At 47.5% G+C, this 27,134-nt stretch overlaps 1 protein-coding gene across 2 annotated transcripts in view; it reads right to left on the reverse strand.

The window, feature by feature from the left end:
- Nucleotides 1-27,134, reverse strand: part of ttc39b (tetratricopeptide repeat domain 39B) — a 204,560-nt gene that overhangs the window by 166,376 nt on the left and 11,050 nt on the right. The window contains exon 1 of one of the 2 annotated variants that reach the window (XM_072517058.1): nt 4,567-4,653. The exons of the other annotated variant lie outside the window; for it this stretch is intronic. The gene's annotated coding sequence lies outside the window, so the exon portion shown is untranslated. Of the gene's footprint in view, nt 1-4,566; nt 4,654-27,134 lie in introns of those variants that run through there. 2 annotated transcript variants of the gene reach the window in all.

Raw genomic sequence — 27,134 nt, forward strand, 5'->3', positions numbered from 1 at the left:
TGAGACTCATCAATGAAGTACAGTTTTTCAAAACTTCTTTTTACACATCCTAATTTACAATGTGATGTTCATTGATACTAAAAGTGTACAGTGGGTCAATGGAAAGCCATTAGAGGATAGGGGGTGGCAGGGGAGTGTTGAGAGAGTGAGGAGTGAGGGATGGTTCCAAAGCGGTGCTTTTAAACAGCCCATCTCAGCACCCTTCCTGGGTCAACAGGCCAACCTCTAGCTCGCTCCCAACCCAATGAAGATTCCGCCATGGTGGGCATTTTCTCCTGAGGTTGGCAAGCTGTGCCAGGAATTTTCCTGATTCCCCCTACCCGCCTCAAGGATTAAAAATCCAGGACCGCCATGTTCGTCTGTCTTGCGCCATCCTCACACAACCATTGCAGCTCGTCTGAAACCGCTCTGTGACATCCATCACCCAACCAGGCCTAGATCAACCCTCATTCCACTTTGCCCTCTTGGAGATCTCTGCAGCCTTTCAGAACTGATTCAAATGGCTGGTTACTGACATTTTCTTTTCTAGATGTCATTGAAGAGTCATGTTTATTTTTGCGTTTTGAAGCACCTCTTCATGTCTGTTTATGGATTTTTTTTGCATATGTCTTAGCATCCACATTTCAAAGGCCCCTATTCCCTTTCACAGATCTTTATTTGTTATCCAGGTTTATGGGGCATACAGCAAAGTAGATAGAATGTGGCATCTTGCGAGATTGTTCATCACTCCAAGCTTGAATTTTCTTGTTCACACATTCTTCATGCTTACAAAATTACTTCCAACTATCTCTATCTTCTTCTAATTCCGGCATCGCATCTGCCAACCTCGGTTGTCATTTGTGCTAAGTAGACAAACATATCTACTTCTTCCATTGGGACATCATTCACTCTAGCTTCTTCTAATGTATTGCTTCTAACTGCCACTGTTTCTGTTCTTTTGATGTTCATACTCAATCCATATTCGAACTTCTAGATTATATTTGATCAATGATATTTTGTAGATCAATACAGGGTGCCAGTGCTCAAAAACTGACTGAAATAACATTGGTCATTTTGTATTGGTCAGTCATGGGGTCATTTGTATCAGTGAAGTAGAAAATAGGATTGATTGTATAGCCAAAAAGAATAAATTTGCATTTATATAGCACCTTCCATAATCCAACCATGAAAACTTTTGAAGTGCGGACACGCGTGTAATGTTTGTTCACAGCAAGGTCCCATAAACAGCAATTAGATGATGACGAAATTATTAATTTTGATCATGGTAGTGGAGGGATAAATATCATCAAGACAATGAGAATTTGTTCCCTGCTCTTCTATGAATAGTAGCTGGGGGTCTTTTGCGTCCACCTGCAGGAGCAAGAACCGTGCTTTAATGTCTCATTCCCCACTTTACTACCCCCCCAGCTTCCAACCCCAGTGACCCGGAGAGCTGGGACCCCCTGCAGGCCCCAAGTACTCCTTCCACTTTCTTCCCCCCCCCTCCCCCCCTCAAGAGTCACCCCACACTCCTAAAAATCAACTCCCACAGCCTAACAATCACTAATACTGCTCTTTCAAATTTACTTGCAGGTCTAGAGATCCTCCACCCTCTGAAGGAAGACCACGATCTGGAAAGGACCCTGCGGACCCCAACACACGGACCCGGCCATCGTCTCATCCGCGATCCCAGAGACGTCATCCAGTTACCGGCCTTCACCCAATCCACGTCGGAGCATGGTCTGGACATCTACCAACCTGTGAAGACAAACCGCAACCCAACAGCGACCCGGAACGCTCAATCGCGCAGACCCAGCTACCGACGCAGGAACCGCAAGCAAGGCAACAAATCCTCCATCCACACACCGACCAGAGTGAATAACCTCATTGGACACAACTATTCCCTGAACACTGCATACTCTCACCATCTCCCAGGCTCGAAAAGCAGCAGTCACTCCAGGAAGCGTGGAAAACATGCAGGCGAGAGTGAAAAAATGTGGCCCCAAACCCCTCTGCCTAGCTTACTCCTAGCTAATGTCCACTCTCTAGAAAACAAGCTAGATGAACTTAAAGCCAGACTCACTTTTCAAAGAAAACTAAGGGACTGCTGTGTGCTCTGCTTCACGGAGACATGGCTTACTCCTGCATCACCAGACTGTGCCCTAAAACCAGAGGGCTTCTCAATCCACTGAATGGACCATACGGTGGTCTCAGACAAGGCAAGGGGAGGTGGGGTCTACCTCCCAAACAAAAACCTCCTGGTGCCTAGATGTAGCAACATTGACGAGTTTCTGCTCCCTGGACCTAGAATACCTGACACTAAAATGCCGCCCCTACTATCTTCCGCGGAAGTTTAGCTCCATTATCCTGACGGCAGTTTATATCCCACCCCATGCGAATGTGAAAATCACATTGGACAAAATATTCACCACCACAAATAGCCTTGAAACAAAACATCCCGAGGCCTTGTTCATTGTAGCTGGGGACTTCAATCAGGCTAAGCTCAAGAGCATACTACCAAGTTACCACCAACATGTCACCTGTTCCACCAGAGGCCCAAACATCCTGGACCATTGCTACACAAATATCAAACATGCCTACCGCTCTATCGTCCGCCCATACTTTGGCAAATCTGACCACAAGGCTGTGCTCCTGTTCCCGGCTTATAAGCAAAAACTGAAGCGGGAAAATCCGTCAAAGAAAGTCGGGCATTGTTGGTCTGAGGAATCGGATGATCTCCTACGGGACTGCTTAGAGTCAGTGGACTGGTCAGTATTTTAAAACTCTGCGACCAGCCTGAACGAGTACGCCACACAGTAACTGACTTCATTAGCAAGTGTGTAGAAGACTGTGTGCCAAAGAAGCAAATCCGCGTGTTTCCCAACCGGAAACCCTGGATGAACAGGGATATCCACTGCTTGCTGAAGTCTAGGTCTGAGGCGTTCAAGTCAGGCTACCCTGACCTATACAAGAAAGCCAGATATGATCTAAAGAAATCCATCAAAGATGCCAAAAGACAGTACCGGACCAAGCTCGAGTACCAGGCTAGCCACACGGATCCACGCTGTCTATGGTAAGGTCTGCAAGACATAACGGGCTACAAGATGAAGGCATATAAAATCATCGGCTCCAAAGCACCCCTCGCTGATAAGCTCAACGCATTCTATGCCTGCTTTGAGCAAGAGGTCAGCTAGAGCGAGCCCTCCACCCGAGAAGCCGCGGATGAACTTGTATGTGAGATCACCACTGCAGACGTCAGAGCAGCCTTCTCGAAGGTCAACCCACGGAAAGCCAATGGCCCGGATGGGGTACCCGAACAAGCACTCAGGTCTTGCATGGATCAGCTGGCGGGGGTATTCGCAGACATCTTCAACCTCTCTTTACAACTGCTTCAAGACGACGACCATCATCCCTGTACCAAAACAAAGTTAAGCAGCGATCCTTAATGACTATCGTCCAGTGGCTCTGACATCCATCATCATGAAGTGCTTCGAAAGGTTAGTCATGGCATGAATCAACTCCAGCCTCCCGGATTTCCTTGATCCACTACAGTTCGCCTACCGCTGCAACAGGTCTACAGCAGATGCCATCTCCATGGCCCTGCACTCTACCCTGGAACACCTAGATAACAAAGACACCCAGGTCAGACTCCTATTTATCGACTACAGCTCAGCCTTCAACACCATCATTCCTACGAAACCCGTCTCCAAACTCTGTAGCCTTGGCCTCGGCTCCTCCCTCTGCGACTGGATCCTGAACGTTCTAACCCACAGACCACAATTAGTAAAGATAGGCAACAACACCTCCTCCACGATCATCCTCAACACCGGTGTCCCACAAGGCTGTGTCCTCAGCCCCCTCCTATACACCTATGACGGTGTGGCCAAATTCCCCTCCAACTCAATTTTCAAATTTGCTGATGACACCACCGTAGTGGGTCAGATTTCAAACAATGACAAGACAGAGTACAGGAATGAGATAGAGAATCTGGTGAACTGGACGACAATAATCTCTCCCTCAATGTCATCAAAACGAAGGAGATTGTCATCAACTTTAGGAAGCGTAGTGGAGAACATGCCCCTCTACATCAATGGGAACGAAGTAGAAAGGGTCGAGAGCTTCAAGTTTTTAGGTGTACAGATCACCAACAGCCTGTCCTGGTCCCACCCATGCCGACACTATAGTTAAGAAAGCCCACCAACGACTCTACTTTCTCAGAAGACTAAGGAAATTTGGCATGTCAGCTACGACCCTCACCAACCTCTACAGATGCACCATAGAAAGCATTCTTTCTGGTTGTATCACAGCTTGGTATGGAGCCTGCTCTGCCCAAGACCACAGGAAACTACAAAAGGTTGTGAATGTAGCCCAGTCCACCACGCAAACCAGCCTCCCATCCATTGACTCGATCTATAATTCCCGCTGCCTCAGAAAGGCAGCCAGCATAATTAAGGACCCCACGCATCCCGGACATACTCTTTTCCACCTTCTTCCATCAGGAAAAAGATACCAAAGTTTGAGGTCACGTACCAACTGACTCAAGAACAGCTTCGTCCCTACTGCCATCAGACTTTTGAATGGACCTACCTCGTATTAAGTTGATCTTTTCTCTACACCTTGCTGTAACTGTAACATTATATTCTGCAGTCTCTCCTTTCTTCCCTATGTATGGTATGCATTGTTTGTACAGCATGCAAGAAACAATACTTTCACTGTATACTAATACATGTGACAATAATTAATCAAATCAAATCAAATAATAATGCAACACTCCAGCAGGACTGCACTGAAATGTCATCGTAGATTATGGGCTCTCTTCTGGAATGGAGTGTGTACCCATGACCTTTTGTCTACCCCTGCAATACGGCTGATACCAATCAAAACCAAATGATTGAAGAATGTGTCTGGAGGAATGATCAGCCTAGCACTATAAAGTTAATGTATCTGAACAATATTTATTGCACCATCTGACAAGTTTAAAGACCTCTTGGTCAAACTGCTGAATCTATAACAGACTTAGCTATTAACAGCAGGAATTTGTAAACAAGACACTGAATAAACATTCTAAATTATGAATCTCAAAGCAAAAATATAAAACAACTTGGGCAAGTATATTTCTAGTTCAAGTAACATTTCCAATCATGCTGAACAGTGATTAAATGGATCAGTTTGCCAGAAGTAATGTTTTAACTTGAACAAATCCACAAAGAACGGGAATCTTTGCCTGGACTTTAATCTACAGAAGTGAGCTTTTAGTCTGCAAATCATGCAATTGTGAGACATGCTGGAAATACAGTATGATGTTACGATCTCGGAGACCAGTAACTGCTTTAAAAGAAAAATCTGAAATCCCAGTTATTTGCTAAAAGAACAAAGACACAAGATTCCACGGTTTAAACAGAAAATTTTACTACACCTCTCAAACAAAGCAAATAATAAACTATCTTAGATTATCTCCAATCCTCTATGTAAATTGAACATGAATCAACAGGCAAATTGTGGTCAATTATAAACTACACTTTAAATGGCAGACACAATGAAGACAGATCTCATAAATGGGCTTGAGCCCACACAGTACACAGGTCATCAAACTCAGTCACAAAGTCCTTCAAAACCTGTTTTCCTCATGAAGAATTTCAGCTAATCTCCTTCTAAACTGTAGTCTGACCCCAAGCCGACGGCTGCGCACAACTAACCCGAGCTACATGGAACCCCCATTTCCTAGGAAGGCAACATGGTGGCGAAGTGGTTAGCGTTGCTGTCTCATGGCGCCGAGGTCCCGCCTCTGGGTCACTGTCAGTGTGGGGTTTGCATATTCTCCCAGTGTTTGCGTAGGGTTTGCCCCCACAACCCAAAGATGTGCAGGGTCGGTGGATTGGCTATGCTAAATTGCTCAATTGGAAAAATGAATTGGGTACTTTAAATTTATAAAAACAAAAGAAATGGGGAGGGTCAGTTTCCTTTTTTCATTGCCCTCATCAGTTTCTGTCCTGATCAGTTTCTGTTTTCAATTAGGGTCTGCCTCATAAAGCACGAGTTTGGCAACCATGACAATGGATCACCTAGGAGGTACAGTTGCTTGTTACCGCGTGATAACTGCTCCATTTACTTTGTGCAGTGACAGCTGTGTTTTCTTTTCACACCTCGCAGTCCTGATCTACAACATTCTTGGTATATTCAGGGTGTTGATAAACAAAATCCCTTGAATTCTTGGCCCTGGATCAAAGGTATCTAAAACAATTTAGCACCGTGTCTGCCTAATCACTTGTATGATGTTGGTGCTGTGGAGCTCAGGGTCCCTGATCACGTTGAGGGTCAGGCAGCAGAAAGAGTGATTCAGGTATGTAAAACGACCACATTCTATCTGCTATTGTTAATAGCAGGCAAATTAAAAAGCAAATCTACGCTGCATTTGGAATTTATCTCTGTACTGGCAGCAATGCAAGGAAGATTTGGGGGTATTAGGTTCACAATAAAAGTCATGATGTGGAGATGCCGGTTTTGGACTGGGGTGAGCACAGTAAGAAGTTTTACAACACCAGGTTAAAGTCCAACAGGTTTGTTTCAATGTCACTAGCGCTCCGAAAGCTAGTGACATCGAAACAAACCTGTTGGACTTTAACCTGGTGTTGTAAAACTTCTTACTGCACAGTAAAAGTAACATCTCAAGCTGGTAAAACCACAAAAAACGCTAAATGAAGTCTAGAAGTTATCATCCAAGTATAGAATAAAAGCCAAGAGGTAATAAATGACCCTATAAAAAAACCTCCATGAAGCTTAGGGGATTTTGGCAGGGATTAGCCAATGTCATGTCCACAATGCTAAAAGCGAGGGTGGCGATCTTTGGATTGTCGGAAGACACAGGGGGCGAGAGGCTGACGTTTTGACCTTTGCCTCCTTGGTAACCCGGAGACGGATCCTATTAGCGTGGAGGGACTCGGAGCCCCCAAAATTGGAGGGTATGGGTTAGCGCATGGCTAGGTTTCTCAGGCTTGAGAAAATTAAGTTCGCCCTGAGAGGATCAGTGTTAGGGTTCATCCGGAGGTGGCTCATTAGGTGGGCTCAGCGAGAGGAGATGGAGGGTCTTGGGGATTATGTGCATAAACTATGTTGGCGGGGTATGGTTGCTGGTTGGGGGGTGGGGGGGGTGTTACACACTGAATTAGATTTACATTTGTATTTGCATCTTTTGTGGTTATAAAACTATAAATTCCTTAACAAAATGTTTGTTTAAAAAATCTCCATAAGACCTCAGGTCTTACTGTGCCTCACTGTGCAGTATGGCCCTTAGAAAGGGAACAATACAAGTGCAAAAAACTTGAAAAATTGAGCCTTTATTCATTGGAACAATGCATTTAGGAGGTCATTACAAAAGACTTTTTAAAATATGAAAAGATGGGATGGAATAGGTAGAAGTATTTGAAGAACCAAGAACAAGAGGATATAGATAAAATAATAATACAAGCGATTTAAAGCAGATGAACAGGCAGCATGTGCAGCATCAAATCACCAAGGCACTTTGACAGCACCTCCCTCCAGCAGATACGTCATAATCATCACTGCAGGTGACCTTCCAAGTAAAAATAATCAATCTGCTGGAATTCCTTATACAGCACCATTGTGAGAACACCATTATGATTTCTGCAGAACGAGTTCAAGAAGACCCATCATCGTCGCCCTGAGTTATGGTTCATTATTCACAATTACTTAATCATAGTGTGTTGTGATTATGCAGATATTGGTTTGATCTTTAACTGCATATTATTGTCATAAAATATTAGTGACATAAAATATTATCCATACAGAAATGCATCTTCAGTTCTCAAGAAGACTGAGCTGAGAATAGATTATAATGGTTTTAGAACAAGAACCAAAATGAGCGTCACATCTTCCTTTCGGATTGGAATACAAACTAACATGGAACATTTGCCACTTCAATGCCACAAATCTCCAGGAAAGGCTAGAATCATAGAATTTACAGTGCAGAAGCTGGCCATTCGGCCCATCGAGTCTGCACCGGCCCTTGGAAAGAGCACCCCATCCAAGCCCCTATCGCATCACCCAGTAACACCACCCACTAGAAATGCACTCATTATTGCAGTATTCATCTCAAGTCATTCCACAGCCTATTATTCTCCTTTACAGCCTATACGAAAGCTTCATTGCAATAAAGTAAGTGGGTGTTGTTACATATGGGGCCAAACATTGTTGCAGCAGGTCTAACAGCACACGTTCGTAGTTCGAGTTGTCACAGCACATTTGGTTGATGTATTTAGGGAGGACAAGAAAGGTGTAAGGGACGACACCATAAGTGATAGATTCTGAAAATAGCAGAGCGACTGGTCTCCCAAGTGCGTACCTGACAAGCAGACCTCCTGGTGCAGGACCAGGGTGCTGCCCGGCCACGTCCCTCTCCCACAAGGGCTATAATATGACCTGTGCATCCACCACGGGTTCCCTTCACCCGGCTCACATTTTTAAAAAAGTTTTAAAACCGTGTCATGTCGGAGAGAGGGGAATTCCTAATGTGGGGAGGACAATATGGCTGGGAAGCCCACGAGTTATATTTAAATGCGTTGAAATGAGGTTCCTGACCTTCCTGGGTGGGAAACTCATTACGTCATTGGCGGGGATGGAGAAAATCAGAAAACAAGATCTCGCTGGGTAGATTCTCATTTTCCAGCTCTCATGGGATTTTGTGTCCGCTTCGCCATTTGCGCTCGCTGTGAACACATTCGCAAAATCCCCTCCATCATTTGATTTCCAACAACTTGTGTTTGGTTATATTTAATTGTCTGATGTTAATTCACTTTTTTGTCTCACATTTCTTTCTAAGGTGAACAAAACTCAGTTGTGGCTGGACAAGCAGTCTGTCAATTTTGCCAATCCAACAGGCCTGGATTCCAGTGTGCATACCAATAGGAAATGGGTTCTTGGAATGTCCCAAGCAATGCTGCGCCCAGATTACTGTGTCCTTTGGTTCATGGGAAATGGTCCTGGACCAGAAAGGGTACAAAGCATTCCATATCATAGAATAAATAAAGCAACACATTGTGCGTCTGACAACAACTGAAAAAGCTACCCAATTAATTTTGCTTCCCTGCATTTCCCCCAAGTCCGACAAACGTTGATGTGTTATGTACTCTGGGATAACACAGGCTGCAACTTGATGCAGCTTTGACCAAAATACTTTGAAGTAAGTTCAATGTGATTCATTGAACCATTAGCACAGTTCTCTACGAGTTCGATTCTCCTGCTAATCTTGCTACAGTAACTCGGTCGAACTAACCAGTCTGCTCTAAACCACGTGGTGGGTGTGATGCTTCTAATCTGCCCCTGTTCGACTCTAAGTGTCGCCTGTGGAAAGAGACAGAGCATGTGTGCCCTGTCCTTATATATGGGTTGTGTAATGTCCCCTTGTGGTACTGTCACCTCTGGGTGTCTTGACTGCCCATTGATCGTGTTCTATTCTATGTGTTCATTAACTGTATGTCTGCATGTCATAACGTCTCTGGTGCTCCCTCGAGTGTTTACTTAGTCGTAGTGTATTTACATTAACCCCTTGTGTAGTTACAGTGATGCATATCACCACAAACATTTCTTTTTCAAATATATATCCAATTTCCTTTTGAAAGTGCCTATTAAATGTGCTTCCTCCACCTTTACAGACAGTGCTTTCCAGATCATAACAATTCACTACACACAACAAAAAAAAACTTCTCCTCGGATTCTTCTGCTAATTATCTTAAATCTGTGTCTTCTGAGAACCACTCTCCTGCCAAGGAACCAGTTTCTCCTTATTTACAAAATTTATCAAAATGTCTCAATTTTAGCCTTCTCTGCTGTAAAGGAGAACAATCAGAACTCCTTTAGTCTCTCAAGCAAGACCACTCTCCAACAGCACTCTCCCTGCATTTTATTGCATTGTTTAATATTTTCCACAGCCGTACAAGATTCACACTTATTAGGGACTTTTGTCCAAAATCACAGTGGCATTGTTCTGAACAAGTTTCTAAACATCATGACTTTACCATCCCAACGGTATAGGTCCCAATATGTGTAGCGAATGCAATATTTTGTTCCGCATGAATATACCCTGACGCACCGGACACACGGTCCTTCGCAGACTTGGGTCGCATTAGTGGGTGAGCATTTTAACCCCAGGCCACCCATTATTGTTCAGCGTTTCTATTTCCATACCGCCTCAGAGACTGGGGGACAGGGTCTATGCCGGAACTTTTGGTCCGCCTGCGGAAGCTTGCAGAGTTCTATGAATTGGGGCATCACTGTCCGAGACACTGTGAGACAGGCCGTTTTGCAGCATAGAGGAAACTTTGAGCTGAACCACATTTGGACCTGAAGAGGGCAACTGAAAATCACTATCCTGCGAGAGCACGGAACAAGGCATCTGGAACTTACGGGGCATGGAGATCCTCAGTCTAAGGCGTACAGCCACCCGCAGAGCGCTGCCTTCGGGGTCCGATGATTCCTGCCTCTGATCCTGGGGTCGTTACCGCCGAGAGCCAGACCAATGTTGGAGGGGTCAGGATACTAGACTGGTGTTTCTCCGGTTCCATATGTCCTCATCAGTGGTAGGGAAATTACTGGAGAAAATTCTTTGAGACAGGATCTACTCCCATTTGGAAGCAAGTGGTCGTATTAGCGAGAAGCAGCACGGTTTTGTGAAGGGGAGGTCGTGTCTCACTAACTTGATAGACTTTTTCGAGGAGGTCACAAATATGATTGATGCAAAGGGGCTGGTTTAGCACAGGGCTAAAGAACTGGCTTTTAAAGCAGACCAAGGCAGGCCAGCAGAACGGTTCAATTCCTGTACCAGCCTCCTCGAATAGGCGCCGGAATGTGGCGACTAGGAGCTTTTTCACAGTAACTTCATTTGAAGCCTACTTGTGACAATAAGCGATTTTCATTTCATTTCATTTTTGATATTATTTTTTAACCATGAGCGGCTGCAGCAAAAAAATTAGTGTAACTAATTGGCTGAGGTACTACTGGTAGGGCAGTGGATGTTGTCTATATGGACTTGAGTAAGGCCTTTGACAAGGTCCCTCATGGCAGACTGGTACAAAAGGTGAAGTCACACGGGATCAGAGGTGAGCTGGCAAGATGGATACAGAACTGGCTAGGTCATAGAAGGCAGAGAGTAGCAATGGAAGGGTGCTTTTCTGATTGGAGGGCTGTGACTAGTGGTGATCCGCAGGGATCAGTGCTGGGACCTTGGCTGTTCGTAGTATATATAAATGATTTGGAGGAAAATGTAACTGGCCTGATTACTAAGTTTGCGGATGACACAATGGTTGGTGGAATTGCAGATAGCGATGAGGACTGTCAGAGGATACAGCAGGATTTAGATTGTTTGGAGACTTGGGCGGCGAGATGGCAGATGGAGTTTAATCCGGACAAATGTGAGGTAATGCATTTTGGAAGGTTGAATACAGGTAGGGAATATACAGTGAATGGTAGAACCCTCAAGAGTATTGACAGTCAGAGAGATCTAGGTGTACAGGTCCATAGGTCACTGAAAGGGGCAACACAGGTGGAGAAGGTAGTCAAGAAGGCATACGGCATGCTTGCCTTCATTGGCCGGGGCATCGAGTATAAAAATCGGCAAGTCATGTTGCAGCTGTATAGAACCTTAATTAGGCCACACTTTGGAATATAGTGTTCAATTCTGGTCGCCACACTACCAGAAGGATGTGGAAGCTTTAGAGAGGGTGCAAAAGAGATTTACCGGGCTGTTGCCTGGTATGGAGGGCATTAGCTATCAGGAAAGGTTGAATAAACTTGGTTGGTTCTCACTGGAACGAAGGAGGTTGAGGGACGACCTGATAGAGGTCTACAATATTATGAAGGGCATAGACAGAGTGGATAGTCTGCGGCTTTTTCCCAGGGCAGAGGGGTCAATTACTAGGGGGCATAGGTTTAAGGTGAGAGGGGCAAGGTTTAGAGTAGATGTACAAGGCAAGTTTTTTTACACAGAGGGTAGTGGGTGCCTGGAACTCGCTGCCGGAGGAGGTGGTGGAAGCAGGGACGATAGTGACGTTTAAGTTGCATCTTGACAAATACATGAATAGGACGGGAATAGAGGGATACGGACCCCGGAAGTGTAGAAGATTTTAGTTTAGACAGGCAGCATGGTCGGCGCAGGCTTGGAGGGCCGAAGGATCTGTTCCTGTGCTGTACTTTTCTTTGTTCTTTGTGACCAAAGGTGGATGCTGAGCTCGATCGTCTGCTGAGTTTGGGCATCATCCGCCCAATACAGCTCCGTGGATTGGGCAGCACAAGAAGTGCCCGTGCTAAAACCCATTGGCACCGTATGCCTTTGCGGGGATTATAAAATGCCGGTAAACCAGGTTAACTGTTTGGACCATTACCCAGTACCTTGATTGAGGACCTTTATGTGAAACTCAGCCGGGGTCACTCTTACACGAAGCTCGACATGAGCGATGCTTACCTTCAGTTGGTCTTGGACCCGGGATCCAGAAAATACATGACGGTAAATACACACCAGGGCTAGTGCGAATAAACCCGATTGCGAATATTCCAACGTGTAATGCTAAACATACTGCACGGCTTATCGCAAGTCATGGTTTACCTTGACAATGTACTGATCACGGGGACATCGGACCAGGAACATTTGAAGAGCCTCAACGAGGTGCTCCGCTGTTTCTCAGCCGCTGGGGTACACTCATATTGCACACCTGGGAGGCTCAGTTACCACGTGGACCGAAACAGCCTCCATCCAGTCAAAGACAAGGTGCAAATGATTCAGCAGGCCCCCATCCCAACCGACCCTATGGAGTTCTGTTCATTCCGCGGGCTTACAAAATATTACGGGGGATTTATCCCAAACCTTGTGGCCCTGTTGGTCCCCTCTTGTTGCCACGAATGCTAACCCATTTTGACCCCGCCAAGCCACTGATCGTCACCTGCAACATCTCACCTTATGGTGTCGGAGCAGTCTTGGTTCACTGAATGGACGACGGCACGGAATGACCCATTGTGCTCGCTTTGCAGACACTCGCCATGGCAGAGTGGAATTACGCCCAGATCATCAAGGAGGGTTTGGTCATGGTATTTTTAGTGAAAAGGTTCCATCAGTACGTCTGTGGGCATGCTTTTACAGTATTAGCGGATCATAAACCCTTCCTGTGGCTCTTCAAAGAGGACAGGGCGATCCCTCCCATCACGTCTGCACAGATTCAACATTTGAATATTGGCGGCTTATGACTACATGTTGGAACACCTCCCTGGGCAAGGTTACCCTGAATCGGCTTCCCATGCCGACCAGGCCCCTTCCGCCCGCTTGTGCCGACAAAGTAATCGTGGCTTTACATTTTTATGGACACGTTACCCGTCACTGCGTTCGAGATCCAGGACTGGATCCAGACGACCCCCAGCTAGCCCATGTCCAGCATATCATTTGTCCGGAGCCCAACACCTCACCTTGCCTAACACCTCACCTTGCCCAACAACCTAAAAGCCTACACAACAAAGATCACGGATCTTAGAATAGAGGACGGTATCCTCCAATGGAAAGCAGGTGAAATGGTCCCAGTGAAGGGGCGAGGCCCAATTTTGTAGGATCTCCATAACGGTCACTCAGGGGTATCCAAAATGAAAACGCTGGCCCGCAATTACGTGTGGTGGCCGGGCATCGACACTGAAATCGAGAAGCTCACCCAACAATGTGGCCTGTGCCAGGAACACCCAAAGCTGCCACCAGCAGCACCCTTCCACCCTTGGAAATGGCCTCGATCTTGGCTACACATCGATTTTGCTGGCCCTTTCCAGGGATTGATAGTCCTGATCCTGGTCAACGCCCACTCCAAATGGATGGGCATTCACCGAATGCTTTTGACGACCCCCAAGGCCATGATTGAGTGGCTCTGGCAGTCTTTTAATACCAGAGATCCTCATCTCTAACAACAGGACGGCATTCACCAGCACAGAATTCGGGGTTGTCTTGCAGACCAACCGGATTCATCACGTCCACACCGCACCGCACCACCCGGCACCAAACGGTCTGACCGAGCGGATGGTCCAGACATTCAAGAGGGGAATGCGGAAGCAGACTACGGGTTCCCAAGAGATGTGTCTGGCCAGTTTCCTTTTCTACTACAGGACTATGCTGCACGCCACCACGATGGCATCAGAACTACTGATGGGGTGGTGCGTCCACACATGCCTGAGCCTCGCGTAGCCGGACATTGGCGGGAAAGTCCGTGGCGGGCAGGCACAATCAGAATTGGACTATGGAAGGCATGTGCCCCTTTGGTGTTTTTCACCCGGCGACACGATACATGTCGGAAATTTCAGTGACGGAGTAATGTGGGTCCCAGGCATCATGTTTAAGCAGACGAGGCCACTGTCGTACATGTTATGGGCACACGGTAGAGTCTCAAATCGGCACATAGATCACCTCCGCAGCAGGACACCGGCATTGGCCTATTCTCATCCGGATGAACTGCCATAATTATTGCCATCTCCACCGATGTTGGCGCCAGAACCGCCATCACAGATCCCAGGACGTTGAGATGCTGAATGCCGATATCTCCAATTCTGACTCAGAAATGAAGACGGAGGCTGCCATGTACCAGGACACAGATGCTGCTTCAGGTGCTCAACTGGCAAATGACGATTCCCCCGTGCGCTGCACACATCCAGAACCTGCGCAGATGACATCCGAGCGCCAACCCAGGGCGAAGATGGCCCGAGGTCCTGCGCGATGGCCCATCACAACGGACTTAGTGGGGGCAAGGGATTATAACCCTCCTGAGAATCACGGGGTACAGACTGCGAGCTTCCCCATGACCTTGGATGAATACAAGCTTCCTAGATAGCGGGGGCTCAGCGGACATAATAAAACCCCCACCCAGATATGTACCAAAAATACTCCCCACCTTACTGGTGCAAAACTAGTTCTTCCTGATGGCATCACTGACTCTCCTCTGCTGCATTCCTGGTCTTCTCCCTGCCCCGTCCAAACCCACTCCCACTATTCTGCATTGTTATTGAACGCCTGCACCCACATTGGTAGGAGAAGCTGGATGCCAGAAGCACAGTTGAAAGTCATAGAACATAGTGAAGGAGGCCATTCGGCCCATCGAGTCTGCACCGACCCACTTAAGCCCTCACTTCCACCCTACCCCGTAACCCAACAATCCCTAACCTTTTTGGTCACTAAAGGCAATTTATCATGGCCAATCCACCTAACCAGCATGTCTTTGGACTGTGGGAGGAAACCGGAGCACCCGGAGGAAACCCACACAGACACGGGGAGAACGTGCAGACTCCGCACAGACAGTGACCCAGCAGGGAATCGAACCTGGGACCCTGGCTCTGTGAAGCCACAGTGCTACCGTCACGTCTTGTGATGTGTTCCCAAAAGCAATTCCTTGGCTCATTGTCTGCAGATGAACTTCATCCTGAGTCGTTTTCTTGGCAGTTTTTCTTGGTCAGTCATTAATTGAAAGTGATATACTGCAAAAAAATTCAAATTCATTGCACAATATATAAGTTGGTTACTATGCTAAGAAGCAAATGAAAGCTGATGGCACAAAGTCAAAAACATATGCCTTTAATTTTCTTTTGCTTTAAAAAAAAAAGGGATATGCCTAATACTATGCCCAATTGGCTAATTCAAATCGGTTAAGGTGTGAACCCAAGCTGATCTTTCCGATCCGTATTCTGGACTCACAGACTGATAGAGCACCCCGATCACTGGCCCACTCCCATTATCGACCATCACTAGACAAGCTAAATTAGCAAGATGAAAGATCAAAACTGAAACCTCGCACATACTGTAGCCCATGCATTTACCCTTTAAGCCATCAGGAAAACCGTATTGTATTTTAATGGGCACCACAATCTTTCCAGAGTTCAAAAAGGTGCTATAAACAATGGGACAAGGCAATGTTTTAATAGGCTCCAGTCAAAGCCTCTTGTGGCAACATGGATGAATGAACAGAATCAAACACCACAATCCAAAAACATGCAAAGATTCTACAAACTTCCACAATGCCATCCAATAAAAATATAACCACTGACTACAAATCAATCAGCACAATTATAAACAGATAGAATGGCCTGGCCTCCCCTATTTGCCGGTGAAAAATCTCAGAATCTACTACTGCAAAGTGGAACTTGGCATGTTGTTGCCACAGAAAGTGACCACGCAACAATTGTAAATATATAATCGTGATGGTTGCTGTTTGAGTAAATGATGCCAACTTTCACACCGCGTAATAGAATACCCACAACTTAATAATAATCTCCAGGGGCTGGTTTAGCACAGGGCTAAATTGCTGGCTTTGAAAGCAGACCAGCAGCACGGTTCAATTCCCATACTAGCCTCCCCGAACAGGCGCCGGAATGTGGCGACTAGGGCCTTTTCACAGTAACTTCATTTGAAGCCTACTTGTGGCAATAAGCGATTTTCATTTCATTTTTCAACAAATGTAATTTTACCACCTATTAAAGTAGTACTAATTAATCTCCCAGCAGTCGCTGGGAACATAACTTTAAAACTAGACAGTCTAAACAGAATGTTGCTGCATATTCTTGCCCAACTACAGCATGACCCATTTTCCGGTTACCCCAGTGAAGCTAAATGTCAAATACAACTCTTAATTATCATATCTTTTATTCCAGCAAGTCTGAAGGGAAACAGTAGTAGCCCCTATTGGGTCACAGAAACATTGACAGGGTTTGTGAGCTTCCCTTCCTCCAAAGCTTGCCCCGACCAAGGGCCAGATGCCCCCTTTGCACTACTCATTGCACCATCTTGGGGCTTTTCTCTTCTTCTCAAGACGATTTTTAAATGTTGTCTGCAGCACCACAGCCACACTTGCTCAGGCGCAGGCTGGGGCTCAAACTGTCAGAGCTGCCACTAGCTAGCTGGCCTGTGTATGATATGGGGGTGGAAGAGAGGCGGATTACTGTGTATGTGCCTGCCTGTGTTTGGCGAGGGGCCAGAGGGATGATGACTGTGTGTGTGTGCGCGTGTGTGTGTGTAGGGTTGGGGCATGGAGTGGGACTTCAGGAAGTCTTCGGTCACCTGGCAATATGGAGAGCGTGGCTGAAACCTCAAGTGTGGAGCACAATGGGCAGCACGGTCGCACAAGTGGAAAGCACTGTGGCTTCACAGCGCCAGGTTCGATTCCCCGCTGGGTTACTGTCTGTGTGGAGTGTTGCTCTTTTTAACCTTAGTCTATTTGCTCTGTTTACGTCACCTTTGCTCATGAGTCTTCAGGTATCTTTATGATACCGCCACGTGGTTCAAGTTCAGGTTATGATTAATAATACAGCACACCGCTTAGTAAGGATTAAAACGGTCATTTATTATATACAACAAGCAATATTAATACCCTAATACTACTATTTATATAATAAACCTATCACTACTGGCCAATACTTAACTTAGGAAGAGCCCACCAGGTCAGGGAAACGAATGGCTTGTCCAATCAAATCTGGCCCGCGGGATTCAAAAGGCTGCTACAGGTCGGTGGCTAGGTGTCTCTACCGGGTAGCGATCGCTGGATTCAAACTTACTACTGCCGGTGGCTGGTCTTGCGAAGGTCTCAAGCAGGCGAAGAGGAGAGAGAGAGAGAGAGATATCTGAACTTGGACCTTCACTTTTATAGGGCCCAGGGGCTTCTCGCCTCCCGGGACGGCCCTTGACCCGGAGTCCCAAGTGATTGGATCTGTCCCCAATCTCTGGGGTCGATGTGTCCAAAGGTGAGGCGATTCCTCGATCGGGGGGTGGTCGCTCACCTGTCTTTGTTTCGGCCACTGCAGGCGCCGACAGGTCTGGCCCGGTATACAATTGCTAATATGTTGCAATTATTCCCGTGGATAGCCGATTTAACTGTGGATGTCTGAATAGATGGGCTGCAAACAGTCCTGAATGCAACTGCGAATACCTGGGTTGATGGGCTGTTGATAGCCCTCAGTATCGATCTAGGCTACCTTCCCAGAGCCGAATATGCAAAACTGTCTGCAGCTGCCTGCTTGTGTCTTCTTGGCTGCTTTTCCCAGCAGTCTTTTGGGTTAGCCGTTTTAAACTGGGTTTTGGCCAGATTAATCGGAACGCAGCCATTTTACATGGCTACAGGAGTCTGCACGTTCTCCCCGTGGCTGCGTGGGTTTCCTCCGGGTGCTCCGGTTTCCTCCCACAGTCCAAAGATGTGCAGGTTAGGTGGATTGGCCATGATAAATTGCCCTTAGTGACCAAAATAAATGTTAGGAGGGGTTATTGGGTTACGGGGATAGGGTGGAAGTGAGGGCTTAAGTGGGTCGCTGCAGACTCGATGAACCGAATGACCTCCTTCTGCACTATGTTCTATGGGGAGTAACAGTCACACATTATGTTTTATGCCTGTTCAGAAGCACTCTACTTTCCCCAGATTAGGAGGAGCACTGCTCCACATTCAGATAAGTTACTTACCTTGCAAATTAAATCCATTTTGTTTTAAAGCCAAATTGTGTGTTACTGGAATCACTGTGAAGCTGCAGTCTCTTGGACTACAAATACAATTTTGTGCCATTTGAAATCCTCAGTAGAAAATGAAATGTTTATTTGGCTTATCTCACACTAAAATCAATGCTGTCAAGATTACCTTTAGGGAGCTTTCATGTGATGTTGCTGTAGATTAGCAATGCTGACTGCTTGCACTTCCTGGCCAAGGTCCATGAGCTGGAATGGCTCAGATGAAGTAATAGACTAAAATAACATTTTTACAGGGACTTTAAAAAGAGTTCTATATTTATATGATAGATAGATAGAACATAAGTGCAGAAGGAGGCCATTCGGCCCATCGATCCTGCACCTACCCACTTAAGCCCTATCCCCGTAACCCAATAACCCCTCCTAACCTTTTTTTGGTCACTAAGGGCAATATATCATGGCCAATCCACCCAACCTCAACGTCTTTGGACTGTGGGAGGAAACCGGAGCACCCGGAGGAAACCCACGCAGGCACGGGGAGAACGTGCAGACTCCGCACAGACAGTGACCCACCAGGGAATCAAACCTGGGACCCGGGCGCTGTGAAGCCACAGTGCTAATCACTTGTGCTACCATGCTGCCCAATGATGTATAATATGATGAACCAGAGCGCACAAATGTTATTATACCCCGAATATTACTATGCTGCTTTGTTGTGGTTTAGATTTTGTTGCGGTCTTGGATCACATTAATTTTCTAGTGTTAAAATGAGTCACATTGGAAAATAGTTTAGGAGACACTAGGATAAATGAACTGCCTAGTGTGCTACTGCACCTCTGATGCACGATCAATGACCACTAAAGCGAGTTTGTAGTCCAACTGAAGGCTTTAATAAACTAGATGTTTCCCCCAGCAGCTCAGGTACAGAATGAAGGCTGCTGGGGCGGCATGGGCTCTTATACCCTACCTAGCAGGGCGGAGCTACCATACATCTTAACCAATAGAAAGCATACAGTTTCCACCAATGGTGCTCCAGCATACCAGGTACCATAATACCTCGACTACCACATTCACCCCCTGTTAAAAAAAGAGAGTCCGGCGGGGGTGGTGGCCTGATACTACAAACATGGCAACGTGGTAGAATTAGTTATGGAGGTGCCGTAATACCTCCGTACAGCGTTTTGTAACTATTTACAATTCTAACAACGATTTAAATTTACAGTTTACAATTTAAAATGAAGCAATCAGTCGATCGGGGCCCTGGTCGTCCTCTGTGATCATCTTAGCTTCAGTGGTGACTCTGGTGGAGGCTCGAGCGTCTGTGACTCCGGGAGCGTGGCTTCGATCTCCATGGCAGCTTCGACACCCCTAGACGGCGCTGGTGGGGAAAACGGTTGACCTGGGATGGGAGCTCCTGCGGGGTGCGTCGGTGGATGGAGGGGCCTAGACGGGGCCAGCGGAAGGACCGATCCTCCTGTCAGGTGCCTGGTTGGGGGGGGGGGGGGGGGGGAACAGGTGGCTGGGGTGTGCGTGGGGCTCCGGCGGGCGCCAGGTCTCGTAGGGAGACCGTATCTTGTCGGCCGTCGGGGTACGCCCCCCGTAGGCGTACTGGGGGTTCGCGTGGAGAAGATGGACCCTCTCGACCAACGGGTCAGACTTGTGCGCCGCACGTGTTTTCGGAGCAGGATGGGTCCGGGTGCTGCCGGCCAGGTCGGGAGCGAGGTCCCAGAGGAGGACTTCCTGGGGAAGACAAGGAGACGTTCGTGAGGTGTAAGGTTAGTAGTGGTACAAAGCAGTGATCGGATGGAGTGGAGGGCATCCGGGCGGACTTCCTGCCAGCGGGAGACTGGGAGGTTCCTGGACCATAGGGCCAGTAGGACGGTCTTCCAGCCCGTTCCGTTTTCCCTCTCTACCTGTCCGTTACCCCGGGTGTTGTAACTGGTCGTCCTGCTCGAGGCGATGCCCTTGCTGAGCAGGAATTGACGCAGTTCGTCGCTTATAAAGGAGGACCCCCTATCACTATGTATGTAAGCGGGGAACCCAAACAGTGCAAAGATGCTATGGAGGGCCTTGATGACGGTGGTTGCGGTCATGTCGGGGCTGGGGATGGCGAATGGAAACCGGGAGTACCCGTCAATCAAATTCAGTAAGTACGTGTTGCGGTCAGTGGAGGGGAGGGGACCTTTGAAATCCATGCTGAGGCGTTCAAAGGGACGGGAAGCCTTTATCAGATGCGCTTTCTCTGGCCGGTAGAAGTGAGGTTTGCGCTCCGCGCAGATTTAGATGTCCCTGGTGGCTGTCCTGACCTCCTCGATGGAGTAAGGCAGGTTGCGGGTCTTGATAAAATGGAAAAAGGGAGTGACCCCCGGGTGGCCGAGGTCCTCATGAAGGGCTTGGAGGCGGTCCACTTGTGCGGTGGCACATGTGCCATGGGACAGGGCATCAGGAGGCTTGATTAGCTTTCTGGGACGATACAAGATCTCATCGTTGTAGGTGGAGAGTTCGGTCCTCCACCGCAAGATCTTATCGTTTTTTATCATGCCCCGCTGTGCATTATCGAACATGAAAGCAACCGACCTTTGGTCAGTGAGGAAAGTGAATCTCCTGCCGGACAGGTAATGCCTCCAATGTCGCACAGCTTCTACTATGGCCTGGGCCTCCTTTTCGACTGAGGAGTGGCGGATTTCGGAAGCATGGAGGGTACGTGAGAAGAAGGTCACGGGTCTGCCCGCTTGGTTGAGGGTGGCCGCCAGAGCTACGTCTGGCGCGTCGCTCTCGACCTGGAAGGGGAGGGACTCGTCGATGGCGTGCATCGTGGCCTTTGCAATGTCTGCTTTGATGCGGCTGAAGGCCTGGCAGGCCTCTATCGACAGGGGAAAAGCTGTGGATTGGATCAGGGGACGGGCCTTGTCCGCATAGTTGGGGACCCACTGGGCGTAGTAACTGAAAAACCCTAGGCATCGCTTCAGGGCCTTGGAGCAGTGAGGGAGGGGAAACTCCATAAGGGGGCGCATACGTTCAGGGTCGGGGCCTATAACTCCATTTCGCACTATATAGCCGAGGATGGCTTGGTGGTCGGTGCTAAACATGCATTTATCCTTGTTGTATGTAAAGATTTTTGCGGTCTGGAGGAATTTTGAGGTTGGCGTCGTGGTCCTGCTGGTTGTGGCCGCAGATGGTGACATTATAGAGATACGGAAATGTTGCCCGTAAACCGTACCAGTCAACCATTCGGTCCATCTCGCGCTGGAAGACTGAGACCCCGTTGGTGACACCGAAGGGAACCCTTAAGAAGTGGTAGAGCCGTCCATCTGCCTCGAAGGCAGTGTATTTGCGGTCACTAGTGCGGATGGGGAGCTGGTGGTAGGCGGACACAAGATCCACCGTGGAGAAGACCTTGTAATGCGTGATCCTGTTTACCAGGTCGAATATGCAGGGGAGAGGGTACGCGTCCCGCTGCGTAAACCTGTTGATGGTCTGACTGTAGTCGATGACCATCCTATGCTTCTCCCCGGTCTTTACCACCATTACTAAGTTGCTGTTTCGTTTAGAAGAAGGTGAATTTTCAATCAGCTTTAAACAAAAGGTTCTACTTGTAGGTACTTGCAGCTGGAGCTTGTTAATTAGTTAATTGGATTAGGCCAGTTTTCAGAGGCCAGATTCACAGTATAAAAGTGATCCACCTACAGTGCAGACTTTGTTAGCACTGAGTGCTGAATTTGGTGCTTTTGAGTGCTATAGGGAGAGTTTAGTGACTGAGGAAGTGCTGAATTTGGTGCATTTGAGTGCTATAGTGAGAGTTTGGTGACTGAGGGAGTTAGGCAAGGTGGGAGTAAGGTGCTCCTTTCATTTCATTTCCTACATTCCCGCAAAGAGCGAGAAGGGAGCCAGGAGTTTACAGAGAGTGCAACTAACTGGGTGCAGAGTCGGAGGGCGGAGGTCCAGTTGGTCCACAGGGCAGCTATATTCTGTAAGGTAAGAGGGGATGGAGGCTAGGCCAGTTGCATGCTCCTCCTGTAGGATGTGGGTGGTGAGGTATACCACCGGTGTCCCTGCTGACTATACGTGCAGGAAGTGCACCCAACTCCAGCTCCTCAGAGACAGTGTTAGGGAATTGGAGCTGGAGCAACTTCAGATCATCCGGGAGACAGAGGGGGTTATAGAGAAGAGTTACAGGGGTGTAACCACACCCAAGGTACAGGACAAGAGTAGCTGGGTTGCAGTCAGGGGAAAGAAAACAAACAGGCAGACAGTGCAGGGATCCTCATGGCCGTTCCCCTTCAAAACAAGTATACCTTTTTGGATGCTGTTCCGGGGGGGGGGGGGGGGGAGATGACCTACCGGGGGAAAGCCCTAGAGGTCAGGTCTCTGGCACTGAGTCTAGCTCTGGGGCTCAGAAGGGAAGAGAGGAGAATAGAAAAGCAATAGTAATAGGAGATTCAATGGTTAGGGGAATAGATAGGAAATTCTGTGGTCGCGAGCAAGACTCCCGGAAGGTATGTTGCCTCCCTGGTGCCAGGGCCAGGGATGTCTCGGATCGTGTCTTCAGGATCCTTAAGGGGGAGGGGGAGCAGCCAGGAGTCGTGGTGCACATTGGTACCAACGACGTAGGTAGGAAAAGGGGCGTGAAGGTAATAAACGAGTTTAGGGAGCTAGGCTGGAAGTTAAGAGCCAGGACAGACAGAGTTGTCATCTCTGGTTTGTTGCCGATGCCACGTGATAGCGAGGCTAGGAATAGGGAGAGAGTGCAGTTGAATACGTGGCTGCAGGAATGGTGTAGGAGGGAGGGCTTCAGGTATTTGGATAATTGGAACGCGTTCTGGGGAAGGTGGGACCTGTACAAGCAGGACGGGTTGCATCTGAACCAGAGGTGCACCAATATCCTGGGAGGGAAGTTTTCTAGTACTCTTCAGGAGGGTTTAAACTAATTTGGCAGGGGAATGGGAACCGGATTTGTAGTCCAGCAACTAAGGTAGCCGATATTCAGGATGCCAAAGCATGTAGTGAGGCAGTGGGGAAGGGAACACTGACAAAGGAGAGTACTTGCAGGTACGGAGATGGGTTGAAGTGTGTATACTTCAGCGCAAGAAGCATCAGGAATAAGGTGGGTGAACTTAAGGCATGGATCAGTACTTGGGACTATGATGTGGTGGCCATCACGGAAACTTAGGTAGAAGAGGAGCAGAAATGGTTGTTGGAGGTCCCTGGTTATAGATGTTTCAATAAGATTAGGGAGGGTGGTAAAAGAGGTAGGGGGTGGCATTGTTAATTAGAGATTGTATAACAGCTGCAGAAAGGCAGTTCGAGGAGCATCTGTCTACTGAGGTAGTATGGGTTGAAGTCAGAAATAGGAAAGGAGCAGTCACCTTGTTGGGAGTTTTCTATAGGCCCCCCAATAGTAGCAGAGATGTGGAGGAACAGATTGGGAAAGAGTTTTTGGCAAGGTGCAAAAGTCACAGGGCAGGAGTCATGGGTGACTTCAACTTCCCAAACATTGAGTGGAAACTCTTTAGATCAAATAGTTTGGATGGGGTGGTGTTTGTGCAGTGTGTCCAGGAAGCTTTTCTAACACAGTATGTAGATTGTCGGACCAAAGGGGAGGCCATATTGGATTTGGTACTTGGCAATGAACCAGGGCAAGTGATAGATTTGTTAGTGGGGGAGCATTTTGGAGATAGTGACCACAATTCTGTGACTTTCACTTCAGTAATGGAGAGGGATAGGTGTGTGCAACAGGGCAAGGTTTACAATTGGGGGAAGGGTAAATATGATGTTGTCAGAGAAGAATTGAAGTGCATAAGTTGGGAACATAGGCTGGCAGGGAAGGACACAAGTGAAATGTGGAACTTGTTCAAGGAACAGGTACTACATGTCCTTGATATGCATGTCCCTGTCAGGCAGGGAAGAGATGGTCGAGTGAGGGAACCATGGTTGACAAGAGGTTGAATGCCTTGTTAAGAGGAAGAAGGAGACGTATGTAAGGCTGAGGAAACAAGGTTCAGACAGGGCGCTGGAGGGATACAAGATAGCCAGGAGGGAACTGAAGAAAGGGATTAGGAGAGCGAAGAACAATCTTTGGCGGGTAGGATCAAGGAAAACCCCATGGCCTTTTACACATATGTGAGAAATATGAGCATGACTAGAGCGAGGGTAGGTCCGATCAAGTACCGTAGCGGGAGATTGTGTATAGAGTCTGAAGAGATAGGAGAGGTCTTGAACGAGTACTTTTCTTCAGTATTTACAAATGAGAGGGGCCATATTGTTGGAGAGGAGTGTGAAACAGACTGGTAAGCTCGAGGAAATACTTGTTGGGAAGGAAGATGTGTTGGGCATTTTGGAAAACTAGAGGATAGACAAGTCCCTCGGGCCTGACGGGATATATCCAAGGATTCTATGGGAAGCAAGAGATGAAATTGCAGAGCCGTTGGCAATGATCTTTTCATCCTCACTGTCAACAGGGGTGGTACCAGGGGATTGGAGAGTGGCAAATGTCGTGCCCCTGTTCAAAAAAGGGAATGGGGATAACCCTGGGAATTACAGGCCAGTTAGTCTTACTTTGGTGGTAGGCAAAGTAATGGAAAGGGTACAGAGGGATATGATTTCTGAGCATCTGGAAAGACACTGCTTGTTTAGGGATAGTCAGTACGGATTTCTGAGGGGTAGGTCTTGCCTTACAAGTCTTATTGAATTCTTTGAGGAGGTGACCAAGCATGTGGATGAAGGTAAAGCAGTGGATGTAGTGTACATGGATTTTAGTAAAACATTTGATAAGGTTCCCCATGGTAGGCTTATGCAGAAAGTAAGGAGGCATGGGATAGTGGGAAATTTGGCCAGTTGGATAACGAACTGGCTAACCGATAGAAGTCAGAGAGTGGTGGTGGATGGCAAATATTCAGCCTGGATCCCAGTTACCAGTGGCGTACCGCAGGGATCAGTTCTGGGTCCTCTGCTGTTTGTGATTTTCATTAATGACTTGGATGGGGAAGTTGAAGGGTGGGTCAGTAAATTTGCAGACGATACGAAGATTGGTGGAATTGTGGATAGTGAGGAGGGCTGTTGTCTGCTGCAAAGAGACATAGATAGGATGCAGAGCTGGGCTGAGCAGTAGCAGATGGAATTTAACCCTGAAAAGTGTGAGGTTGTCCATTTTGGAAGGACAAATATGAATGCGGAATACAGGGTTAACGGTAGAGTTCTTGGCATTGTGGAGGAGCAGAGAGACCTTGGGGTCTATGTTCATACATCTTTGAAAGTTGCCACTCAAGTGGATAGAGCTGTGAAGAAGGCCTATGGTGTGCTCGCGTTCATTAACAGAGGGATTGAATTTAAGAGCCGTGAGGTGATGATGCAGCTGTACAAAACCTTGGTAAGGCCACATTTGGAGTACTGTGTACAGTTCTGGTCACCTCATTTTAGGAAGGATGTGGAAGCTTTGGAAAAGGTGCAAAGGAGATTTACCAGGATGTTGCCTGGAATGGAGAGTAGGTCTTACGAGGAAAGGTCGAGGGTGCTAGGCCTTTTCTCATTAGAACAGTGAAGGATGAGGGGGTGACTTGATAGAGGTTTATAAGATGATCAGGAGAATAGATAGAGTAGATAGTCAGAGACTTTTTCCCCAGGTGGAACAAATCATTACAAGGGGATATAAATGTAAGGTGAATGGTGGAAGATATAGGGGGGGGAGAAATTTAGAGGTAGGTTCTTTACCCAGAGAGTAGTGGGGGCATGGAATGCACTGCCTGTGGAAGTAGTTGAGTCGGAAACATTAGGGACCTTCAAGCAGCTATTGGATAGGTACATGGATCACGGTAGAATGATATAGTGTAGATTAATTTGTTCTTAAGGGCAGCACGGTAGCATTGTTGATAGCACAATTGCTTCACAGGTCCAGGGACCCAGGTTCGATTCCGGCTTGGGTCACTGTCTGTGCGGAGTCTGCATATCCTCCCAGTGTGTGCGTGGGTTTCCTCCGGGTGCTCCGGTTTCCTCCCACAGTCCAAAAATGTGCAGGTTAGGTGGATTGGCCATGCTAAATTGCCCTTAAGTGTTGGGTGGGGTTACTGGGTTATGGGGATAGGGTACTCTTTCCAAGAGCCGGTGCAGACTCACTGGGCCAAATGGCCTCCTTCTGCACTGTAAATTCTATGATAATCGATGGTTAATCTAGGACAAAGGTTCGGCACAACATCGTGGGCAGAAGGGCCTGCTCTGTGCTGTATTTTTCTATGTTCTATGTACTTGAGCTCTCCAGGGACTGTTGCTGACTTGAATGACTCCTTCCCTCAGTAGCCTTTGGACCTCTGACCTAATAAAGATCCGGTCCTGGGCACTGCACAGTCTGCTCCTGGTGGTGACGGGTTTGCAATCCAGGGTGAGGTTAGCAAACAGGGAAGGCGGGTCGACCTTAAGGGTCGCGAGGCCGCAGACAGCGAGAGGGAGGGGGGTATAGGGCCGCCGAATTTGAAGGTTAGACTTTGAAGGTTACACTGGAAGTCTAAACCTAGGAGTGTGGCCGCGCAGAGGTGGGGAAGGACGTAGAGACGGAAATTTTTGAACTCCCTTCCCTGGACTGAGGTTTGCTACACAAAACCCCTTTATCTCCACTGAGTGGGAACCGGAGGCCAGGGAGATTTTTTGATTAACGGGGTGGACGAGGAGAGAACAGCGCCTTACCGTGTCGGGGTGTATG

The sequence above is a fragment of the Scyliorhinus torazame genome, chromosome 9, assembly GCF_047496885.1.
Source record: "Scyliorhinus torazame isolate Kashiwa2021f chromosome 9, sScyTor2.1, whole genome shotgun sequence".
Taxonomy (NCBI): domain Eukaryota; kingdom Metazoa; phylum Chordata; class Chondrichthyes; order Carcharhiniformes; family Scyliorhinidae; genus Scyliorhinus; species Scyliorhinus torazame.